This window comes from Mustela nigripes, chromosome 13 (assembly GCF_022355385.1).
Source record: "Mustela nigripes isolate SB6536 chromosome 13, MUSNIG.SB6536, whole genome shotgun sequence".
In the NCBI taxonomy this organism is placed as follows: domain Eukaryota; kingdom Metazoa; phylum Chordata; class Mammalia; order Carnivora; family Mustelidae; genus Mustela; species Mustela nigripes.
The window spans coordinates 70,904,744-70,916,908 of NC_081569.1; positions in this window are offsets into that span (position 1 = coordinate 70,904,744).

Here is a 12,165-nt window from a genome sequence, read left to right on the forward strand (position 1 = left end):
CCCCCCGGCAACCCTCAGTTTGTTTTGTGAGATTAAGAATCACTTATGGTTTGTCTCCCTCCCAGTCCCATCTTGTTTCATTTATTCTTCTTCTACCCACTTAAGCCTCCATGTTGCATCACCACTTCCTCATATCAGGGAGATCATATGATAGTTGTCTTTCTCTGCTTGACTTATTTCGCTAAGCATGATACGCTCTAGTTCCATCCATGTAGTGATCCAAAGGGGCACATGCACCCGAATGTTTATAACAGCAATGTCCACAATTGCCAAACTTTGGAAAGAACCTAGATGTCCATCAACAGATGAATGGATCAAGAAGATGTGGTACAGGAACAATTTTTGTAAATGTTCCATTTATGCCTGGAAACATGGGATAATCTGAAGGAGTTGTTTGTGGCTTTGTTAACTGTGTGACTCAAGTCTGTATCCCTACTGTTTGTTTTTTCCTTGCTTGATTCCTCTAAATAATTGATGAAAATAGTCTGCTTTGTTGGCAGATTTGTTAACTTCTCGCTCTGTCATTTAACTTTGTATATTTTGAATCAATATTATTAGGACCATAAAAATTTACAACTGTTTTATCTTCCTGATGAATTAGACCTTTAATCATTATGCAGTAATAATTTTATCTCTAGTAATTTTTTTTGCATTATAATATATTTTCTCTGATAGTAATATAACCCAGTTATTGGGTTAGAGTTTTACTGCTATCTTTTTCCATTCCTTATTTTCAGTTTTTCTTTGCCATAATGTTTTAGGTGTTGTTTTGAAAATAATATGATGCAGGATTTTATATTTTTAAAAATTCATTCTGAAAATCCTTGTATTTTGCCTGGAAAGTTTAGTCAGTTTACAATGTTTGTGATTATTGATGCATTTGCATTCATTTCTAGTATATTTATACTTTATATTTGCCCTATCTTTTCTAGCTTTTTATTACTCTTTTTTAGCTTCAGAGTGAGATATTTTCTCCCTCATATTTTTTTTATTCATTTGAAAATCTTAATTCTGTTTATATTACTTTCATGATTCCTTAGAAGCTTTAATCATCATATGTAAAAGTCTAATATTTATCAGCATCTTTTCTGCCCTCTGAAATAATATAAGGAATGTGAACAACTTTAGCCCCCTCCTTTCTTGCTTATTTATTTGCTCTTGTCCTCTTAATCCCCACAAATTTCTACAAATTTTCTAATTTATTTACTCTCCATTTCTCTTCCTGAGATTTGATATCATTTTACTTTTGTCTTTGAAATTTCATTTACTGGGGTGCCTGGGTGGCTCAGTGGGTTAAAGCCTCTGCCTTTGGCTCAGGTCATGATCTCGGGGTCCTGGGATCGAGCCCTGCATCGGGTTTTCTGCCCCACAGGGAGCCTGCTTCTTCCTCTCTCTCTCTGCCTGCCTCTCTGCCTACTTGTGATCTCTGTCTGTCAAATAAATAAAATCTTAAAAAAAAAAAAAAGAAATTTCATTTGCTCACACTTCTGGGGGGTAAAATTTCTACTTTGGTTTATATAAAAATATTTTAATTTTATTCCTTCTCCTTTTAAATAATTTTGCAGTATAGAAGTTGGAAGCTATTTTCTCTAAGCTCTTTGAAAATATGATACTTCTGAATTTGGACTCCTATTTTACTAAGTCAGTTGTTAATTTTTTTCTTTTCTCTGTAGTTTCACCATACTGTGCTTTGGTGTGGATTATTCTTTATTTATTCTGCCTTGGATATGATGAGACTCCTAAAATTGAGGGCTTGATAACTTTCATCATATCTGGACAATTTTCATTCATTATCTCATTAAATATTTTAGTGTCTTTCTCTTATTCTCTTTCTTGTCTGGTTCTAGATTGCTGATTAGGCAAATATTGGACTATCCTACTCTATCCTCCATGTCTCTTAACTTTTCTCTCATACTTTTCATCTCTTTGTTATACTGTGCTATAGCCTAGCTAGGTAATTTTTTTGTGTCTATCTTCCAGTAAACCAATTTTTTTTCCTTAGCTTTGTTTAATCTGTTTAGCACATAGATTAAGTTTCTAATTTCAGCCACTATACTTTTCACATTAGGAATTCTATTTGGGTGTGCCTGGGTGGTGAAGTTGGATAAGTATCTGACTCTTTTTTCCATTCAGGTCATGTTCTCTGTTGTGAGATCGAACTCTGTGTTGGGCTCTGCACTCAGCAGAGAGTCTGGGATTCTCTCTCCCTCTCCCTCTGCCTTTCCTGCTTGTGTGCACACACTCTCCCTGCTTTTCTCCCTCCCTCTCAAAATAAACAAATAAATATTTAAAAAAAAATCTATCTGGTTCTTTTTCATGTCTACCTGACTTACTTTATGATATTGTTCCTTTGTTGTTCTTTTAATTCTCTCTTTTATTTCTTCAAACATATTAATCAATCTTATTTAATATTCTACATCTGTCAAGTTCTATATTCTACATCTATTGTTATTTGCTGGTATGATTCTGTAGTATGTTGTTTTTGCAGATTGTTTCTCATGATAATTTATTTCCTTGTATGATTAGTAGTTTTGGTTTTTGTTTTCTTTTTGAGAGCTCACATTCCTTGGACTTAGCATTCCTTGTACTTTCCTGTTATTGCTGAAACAAATTACAACAAACTTGGTGGCTTAAAGCAATACAGATTTATTCCTTTATAGTTCTAGATGTCAGAAGTCCATAAAAGGGTTTCTTTGGAATGAAGCCAAGTTGTTTCAAGTCTATATGTCCCCAAAGGCTCTGGAAGATGAGAAATTTCTTTGCCTGTTCCAGCTTTTAGAATGGCATTGCTTGCATTTCTTAATTTATGTCCCCTTTCTCCATCTTCAAGCAGTGTAGAATCTTCAAATCTCTCTCTGCAGTGTCTTCATGTCACAGCCTCTGTGTCAAATTTCCATTTGTTTACCTCTTACAAAGATACTTGTAATTGTATTTAGGGCCCACTCAGATAATTTGGGATAATCTTCCCATATCAATATCCTTAACTTAATCACAAGTGCAAAGTTTCTTTTGCTATATTAGGCAACATTCACAAGTTATAGGGTTTAGGATATGGACATTTTGAGGGACCATTGTTCAGCCTACCACAGATTTATTTGTGGAAATTATTTGAGACCTGATCTTAAAGTGTGTTCCTCCATAAAAGACTTGTATTTCTCCTAGTTTTTGGTGGTATTGCTAACCCAGAAATAATTTAAACTAAAATTTTACATTTAGGGGGAGCCAGATAATTAGTAGACCTTTTAGCCTTCATCTGCATGAGTGTAGCTTAACAGAGGTAACTTCCCTTTGTTCAGTCATCCAGAGCTAAGACTAAGACATTCATGTATCACAGCCATCTTCCTTTGTAGGGTGATTTTTCCCCCGCTACTGAAGATTTTATCCTTTGAAAATTATGACTTTAGGTGAGGCTTCATTCCAAATTCTTACTTTACCCAGGCCATAGGCTTTGTATCCTATTTCCTGTAGAGGTCTATTAAAACTCAGATTATAGACTGTCAGAATGGACTTATTTCTCCAAGGCAAATGCTGGTTCCGACACTCCCTTATGGATTACCACTTTCTACATTTTCTTTCTGATCTTGAATAAATTCTCTTGCTTTTCCATCAGCACAGTCATACTTTTTTTTTTTTTAAATATTTTATCCAGTATTGTTAAGTGTGCTGTATTATCAGGGCATTATCTGAATTTAGGTTGCAATATTGCCAGACATAGAAGTCAGGTATTGAAAGAGTGTCTAATTTATTCCTCTCCCCAAATACTAAAACAATGACATCCACACTGTGAGTAATGAATGTTAAATAAAAACATAGCAGACTGGAGCTTGGAAAGACATTAAAATTGAGTCCTAACTGAGACCACATGGCCTGGAGAGTCAAGTACTTATTATTTGGCCTTTTATGGGAAAAGTTTGCCGAAGCCTTGTCTAGAGAGTTAAATTTGACCATCACCAGGCCAGAATACGGACACCGATAAGTTCACATGCAGAAGTCTCAGTTTGTCTTAGGAAGTATCCTTCATCTTGGTGATAAAGTACCACGTGGCCTCAGAAGCGCCTCTGAATCTCATGGATCCCAGGGCTTAGCTACCATGTGTATTTTCTCTGCAATCACTGATGTAGTTAATGTGCAAAGAGTTAGGATGTGGAATATCTTTTACTGAGACTCCTTCCCCTTTCTGTGTGTCAACCTAACTGACTCATGAGTTGCCGAGATGATAACTTTTGGCTTCATGTTGACTTGTATATTTAATATGTTTGAAGGAGAAGAAAGAGGGATATAGAGTGGCATCTTAGCTCTGTTACCAGTTAGCCGAATGGATGTGAAGAAGACATATCATATTTCTGGGCCTCATTCTTCTCATCTGTAGAAAGAAAGATAAATTTAGTGAACTGTAAGTTTCCTTCTATGCCAATGTTCTCTGATTCTAAAGTCAGAATAAAAGTTTTATCTCTTTTTCCCAAGGTACAGTCCCTTCCTCCTTCATGAAGATTAGATGAGTAAATACATGTAAGGTCCTGAGAACAGGCTTGGCACAAAATACATTTGCAATGAATGTTATCTATTATATTGTCACTAACGTTACCAAAAGCCTCTTAGACAGGGTAAAAGCCTGCAATCATTAATCCTTTTTTAATGGATGGTGCTCCCTCATGTTCCCTGGTGAAAATTTGCTTGAGCATCCTTAGCACTGGAAAGAAATTCTGATTGGCATAAAACAACATCTCAGTGTTTTCTGCTGCCAGCAGGTGAACCACAAACCACAAAACATTGACCAAAAGCTGCATCTGCAAAAGAAAGAGGGGAATTAAAAAAAAAAAACCAACTCAACTTTAGAACTAAAGGCAGCTTTCCTATAGGGAAGTGGTACCTACATGTTGAATTGGGGGAGGGTAAATGTTATTGTGAAGGTTATGTTAGAATAATACTGTACTTATTGCAGAAGTGAGAATGACTCTCAGCAATGGGAATGGCTCTCAGCAATACTTCCCTCTAGCTAGAAATCTGATGTCATACATGTATTCTATATCATTCAGTGTCCTTGAAGGAAATAATTTACCCCAGATAGTTCATATGAAGAGACAATATATGGAGGAGGCAAAGCTAAGTCAAGGTTAAAAGAATCACTGAGGGATGTTGAGGCAATCAGAGACAAGAATTGGTAGGAATGGTTATCACCCCTGGGATTAAAGGGGCAAGGGGAACAAAGTATGGCTAGAGCTCAGAGAGCCAAGAGGGAGGGTATTCCTGGTAAAGGGCAGATATGGAGGGATGCAATAACTTCCAGAGAGGCAGGAAAGGATGAGGGAAGAGATACCCCATCTCCTGATTTCTTGTGGTGCTTCTTATTGGCTGAATCCAGTTGGAAACCAACCAGCAAGGGAGCCCAGGAAATACGTCCATAGCACAAGGCAGAGCAGAGAATGGATGAGAGGCTGCAGAGAAAAAACAAAACAACTATTCTTTTCTTCCAGAGCTTTTGCTCTGATTCCTCTCTGGCTGGATATTTATCTTGTGCCTTTGACATATGGTCTCTTCTTGATGTTTCATGGACAAGAGTATGTGAGTGAGGGTATGTATGAGTTGCTTTTACTAGTCTATGTCTTCATGAAAAAAGTACCCAATTTAAACCAGGATACCTGAAATCTGGTTTGCTCAAGAAAAAACTATTCATGACACTTGTTAAATGCTAAGATAGGCTTTCTTCTGGACTACTTCAATAGGATTTTGCAGTAGGGGAAAGAGAATGAACTCAATTCAAAATATAACAAGGAAAAGTAGGCATTTGTAGGTAAGGAGCAAGATGAGGAAGTCAGTTAACAGCAAACGACTAAGAGGAGACATCAGTGGTATGATGGGGTGGTGTCCTGGCTAGACTTCCCTAAGCAGATTCTTAGGCTGAAGGCAGGCCAGATGATTAGACACCGCTTGGGGGATGGAGGAGGAAGAGGACTTTGGTTAGATACTGGGGTTGGGACGTTTTGGCCACCCTGACTGATCAGGACTCTTCCTAAAACTGTACTCTTGAGGACATGCCCAGAATGGGTCCTGGTCAGGCTCAGAGGAGCATGTCTAGAATTTGGTCAAGGAAAGAGTCTTTTCCAGGTCTCAGTTCTGCTGGTAACTTGGATAATATTAGGCAAATCACTTAACCTCTTTTTTTTTTAATCTGTAAAATGGAGTTATTAACATTCGTCCAATCTTTCTCATCAGGGTTAAAGAATCAAATGGAATGGTTAAAAGCAAACTACAGAATCAATGTAGGAGGATAAGCCCTGAGACTAGAGCAGAACGGGAAGGACTATCTTAACAGGGAATGTGATTCTTGGTGCACAGGTTGTGTGGCGTGGAGGTCTGGCTAATAACACACAAGCATGTGGGAGATGTGGTTATCTACCTTCCTTCCTTCCATAGCATTTGAATGATTATTTGGCATATGGTTGCCCAGGAACATTCTAGTTTCCAGTTTCTATTACTGGATTTGTACATATGGGTAGAGTAATTCTCTTCAGTGGAATCTGAGAAGTGATGTGTGCCACTTTCAGACTTGTCTCAGAACATCTTCCATGAACATTCAGTCTTCCATGTCCTTTCCTTCTCCCTGGAGGGAAGGCTAACAGAGAAATCTAGAAGCTACCCTTAAAAATTGAGGAACTATCACCAGTTCTATCCTACCCCAAAATCCTTCTCAGTAAACTCAATACTTATTTGACTGTTATGTGTGAGAAAAATTAGCTTCTCTACTCCTTTAAATTCTGGGGTCTCGGGGCGCCTGGGTGGCTCAGTGGGTTAAGCCTCTGCCTTAGGCTCAGGTCATGATCCCAAGGTGCTGGGATCGAGCGCCGCATTGGCGCTCTGCTCAGTGGGGAGCCTGCTTCCTCCTCTCTCTCTGCCTGCCTCTCTGCCTCCTTGTGATCTCTCTCTGTCCAATAATAAATAAAATCTTTAAAAAAAAAAATTCTGGGGACTCTTTGTTGCAGTAACTTAGCCTACTCTGAAACACGGAATAGCAACATTTCCTACACTTCTGCTCAGAATGTGATCTGGCTCTGTCAGTATGGTGAAAGAGTAGGGGAGAGTTAGAGGTGGCACTGGAGATGGGCAAGTAGTATCTTGACAGAAGTGATTGGTAGGCATCTCCACCTAGCCATAGCAGGTTCTCCAGATATGAGTTGATGTGCTCTTAACATTTATTCAGAAATAAATGATAGGTACTCAAGGGTACAGGGAGAACAGTTAATTCCTACATGAGCGGCCAAAGGCTATTAGCTACAGAAGTTGCAATATTAATTATTACTGATGATACCTGAATTTCATTTTATATCAGAATGCTTTGGGCTGCAAGAAACAGTCAACTTGAGTAAGTTAGCTTAACTAATACATACTTTTTAAAAATTTCACATAATAAGAAGTACCAAAGTGGAATGGGCTACAGGGTATGTATAATCAGGGTTCTGTTTCTGCTCTCTGTGATTCTCTCAGCCCTGTCATTCTCCATGGAGCTGTTTTCTTCTCAGGCTGGCTTTTCTAATCACCACAAGATGGCTATCATCAGCAATTGTTGCAATATGCTCACTTGTTTATCTCCAGTAAGAGACAGGCAAGGGCAAGGAAGGAAAGAAAAAGAGGATGAGATAAAGCAAAAGAGAGACAGAACTGTTCTCCCATTAGTAGAATCAGGTTCTTCTCTTTGGTCATATTGGGTCATGTGTTCAAATCATGTGTTCATCCCCAGACCAATATCTGTTCTCAGGGAAATGAAATGTTCCATGGGATTAAACCAAGACTCCTTACCATAACTGGCAAAGATCATGAGATTGTCTATGATGGCCCAGACCAAGGGCTTGCAAAACTCTGACTTATAGGCCAAATCCAGCCAGCCATTTTTAATTATGTCTTAAGATATAAGAATTGTTTCTAACTTTTTACATGGTTATGCCTCTTCGTCTATAACATCTAGAATATGTACTATCTGCCTCTGTAAGAAAAAGCACAGAATCTGAGACTAATCAAATTTTGTAACTCTGGGGATGGGGATGATGGACCATTTTTCCCTGAAGCACATGAATGGTATTGGGAGAATTCCAAAAATGGTAAGGAAACTCACTTGAAAATATGAGGAATGTCATTGGCAATGTCAGATGATCAAAAACTTTGGTTAACTATGTCTCAGTTCCCTCCATTAGTGCATATTACTAATGCTAATAGTTAGTGTGCTTATTATTTTGTGTTGAGTTCTGTTCTAGGTATAAGATAATAATCAGAACTTCCCTATGAATAATTTCTCATACCTAATCTTGCCCAAATATCTACAACTCTCCCTGATCTTTTGTTTTGGTGTGGTGAGGGAGATGAGGGAATGAAGGGTCTCAAGTAATACCTATGTAAAGTGGACTGTTTAGTTTCTAGGGAACCACATCAAATGATATAAAACACTAAAAGTACTAAGATCTTCTCAGTACAGACTAGCATCACCCATAAATGATATACAATTAAGCTCCCTAAAAAGCTTAAACAGTAATGTAAAACTTGGTCCTGTGTTTTGAATGCAGTTAGATATATGTGCAATTCAGATTTTAAAAATCAATGTAAATTAGTCTTAATCTGAAGTCACTTCAAGAGAAAGGTGATGATCCAGGATTTAGTATAATGATTAGAAATCAATTCTTACTGGTTTTATTTATTTACTTTTTAATGTCTAATATATGTAGTATCTGAGACCAACCCTACAATAAGATTTGAAAAAAAAGATAAAACACCAGTAGATCATAGCAGGTAAACTGGTTGCTATCTGTTTACTTAAGAAGCTTTGAGATCGTGGTTAGTTTAGGATTTAGTGGACAAGGCTGATACTGGAAATTGAAGTCTAGTGGTACAAACTGTAATCCTTGTCCAACTATCTAGTGACACAGAGAAACTAACCAAGAGGCAAGGAGAGAACATTTACAAAGTTGCTTATGGTCTATAGTAAGGCTGCTGGTTCAAAATAGTCTCGTTTGAGGTGTTGATTTAGATCACTGCTTAAAATGTGACATGAGATGCTATGAAAAAGAATGAAATCTTGCCATTTGTGACAACATGGATGAGCCTAGAAGTATTATGTTAAGTGAAATGAAACAGAGGAAGAAAAATTACCAACCATGTGATTTTGGTTATGTGCAGAATCTAAAAACCAAACAAATAAGACAAAACAGAAATAAACTCATAGATGCAGAGAATGATTTGGTAGCTACCAAAGAGATGGGGAGTGAGGGGGAATAGGGAAAGAGGATTAAAAGGTACAGATTTTCATGGTCAGTTATGGTAGGTAGATTTATAGTGGGGAATCACTTTGTAATGTATATAAGTGTTGAATCACTATGGTGTATACCTGAAACTAATATAATATTATATGTCAAGTATGCTTCAATATAGAAAAAAAAAAAGTGACCTGAGGCAATTTTGGTGAAATTTATGTTTTGTAAACTACAAAATGTGTATGATCATTAGTCATTGTTCTTCTATTTTATTCTTCTATTTTATTTTTCCATATCCATTTCCCCATCTATTCCTTAGTGCTCCTAAAATCAATAGCAGGACCCAGTTCCTGCCAAGAGGAGAAGACCACACCCAAAAGCAAGGCCATTCTAGTCCTGAGAAGGGAATGTGTGAGTGTGTATGTGTGTGCATGTGTGTGCACTTTTCTGTCCTAGTTACAAGAGTTGATCATGATCAGATGTAATAAGAATCAAAATATTAGCTACAATTCATTGCGCTGGGTACCATACAAGTCTCTTCACATGTATTATTTCTCATCCATACAAGTGCACCTTGGGGTTACATATTGTTCCTGACCTATAGATAAGGAAATGGGTTTGGAGAGGTTTGATAGCCTGCCCAAGCTCACATGGGTAGGGAGCAGAGAGTTTGGATTCAGAGCCTAGACATGAAAGGCCAAGTTCTTTCCCCAGGCCACAGACCCTCCTCTATGGGATAGCTGCAATGTCCTGAAATGATCTGCCTTCTACCAGGCAGGGAGATCAGCTGTCCATAAACTTCCTGTGGCTCTCCATTCTTTTTCTGGAGGTAGAAAACCTTCTAGAAATTATAGTAATTATCTTGGATAGCTGGGGTGGGTTGGAACTCTCTCTATGTTCAATAAAATAACAATAAGAACAATAATAGTTGTGCTTAATATTTAGTGGGAGATTACAGTCTGTAACCTGAGAGGTAAGTTTTATTTTTACCCCGATTTCCCTATTTCTGAATTGAATCAGAGGAAGGGTCAGAAATTTGCCATGGTCACATGGATACTAGAGGCAGATCCAGGATTCACATCCAGACCATCTGACGGGCACTCACCTAGCAGAGTGGGCAGGGCAGTCAAGGTGGATCCCCAGCTCTGCAGACAACTGACCAGTCAGTGTGTCCCCTTGAAGCTCATGAGCCTCACTTGAGTCCCATCTGTACACCAGGGGTGAATTATACGTCCTGGTGGTCCTCCCCTCTGATTTTCCCTGGGGATGGGAGGAGTACAGAGACAGGAGAAGAGAGATTCTTCTACCCATGCATTTTTTTCTTGAAGGAATGGCTTTTGTTTTCATGGCATTCTTTGGCCTATGAATACATTTGGATAAAGCCCAGAGGACAGGAAACCAGGACTTCTCCGTTTAGGCCCATCCAAGACTTTTGGGGTGGGAGCGGGGAAGAAGTGAAAAAGGGCAATGAGCCACACAATAGTTGCTAAACTTGGAAATCGTATTTCCTATGCAGTTTCCAAATTAGAGGTTTGGTTGGAAGGTCAGAATGGGGTCAGGCATTTTCCCAGAGCAACTACCATGCTTGTATGTTGGCATCAGTTACTCCCAGGAACTCTTCCACCAGAAGGGCCAAATCAAAATGAGCTAGGACAAGATCTACAGGACTCAGGCTTTTAGTCACTAGGACCTCCCTGAGTGGACCCCAGCATGGAGCACCAATGAGCACCCAGGTAGTAGCTGCTCCAGAAACCTGTCAGCTTTAGTGCTGCTTGAGGGGATGCAGCTTGTGCCAACTTTTCTCATCCTAAAAGGAAGGTGGTCCCTATTGCCACAAGCTAGGGAGACTCAGGGGGCAGAAGACCCGATGTTCTTCATAGTTGTACCCCTTGGGCCCAGTATCAGGTGTGGCTCACTGTAAAATCTCATGTAAGTTCCCCACCCATTCTGCCTCTGTGGACGTTTCTCCTCTCAGAGACATTTTGCCCACCTAGACACTGATGTACACTCATGGAGTCATTTGAAGTCAAAATGAGATCGTCCTTATAGGCAAGCGTGGTCCAGTTCAAAGTGTTACACAAATATGAAGGACATAAGAAGGCTTGCTCTTTATCACTACTTCTTCAATATACCCAAATAGGCAGACTGTCCTGGCTCATGGCCATCAGGGCTGTGAAGGACCAGGAATCCCGCTTTACAGGGCATTTTGGAGGAGCCAATAATCTGAAAATTTTAGAGAATTTACTTGAATGAGGACTATTTGTAATAGTATCCCCCACACCTACATAAGCCCCTTTGTTTCTGCTCTGGTTTCTAAATAGTCTGAGAAATTTCTTCTGTCAGTGAACCTACTGTGGTTGTCACTCTGGCTACTCAACAAATGTTTCCCTTTCTCCCCTTCAGGGCACAGGTAAGAATTGCATTTCCCTACCCTTCCTTGACGGTGCTGTGTCTGTGTGCTGGGAATTCTCGGTACATTGCCTCCCTTTCCTTCTCTGCTCGGCTCCATACTCCAGAGGGCTGATCCCTGTGGACTGCATAGTCCAAGTGACTTAATTTTGTCAGCATCTAACTTAAATGTTAGATAAGCTGTCTCGTCTTTTAAGATTCAGATAAAATTAATCTACCAGCTGTCCTAAATGGGCCATTATTGTTTCATTTTTTTTCTCCCAGATACGGAATTATGCATTTTATTTATGATTTATTTATTATCCCTAAACCCACAATTATAGGCCTTCATTTATATAACAAACTTTTCTAAATGTTTGTGAAAGGAGGCAGTGTATGTCACGGATGAACAAACAACTTAGAACTTAATAGCAAACATTCTTATTCTGGTTATTGTTTCTTTGTTCTTTCCATCAATTCCGGCTTTCATCCCTCATCAACTTGTTCATCCTTTTCTCTCCTTTGCCCTTCCTTCTAGGCC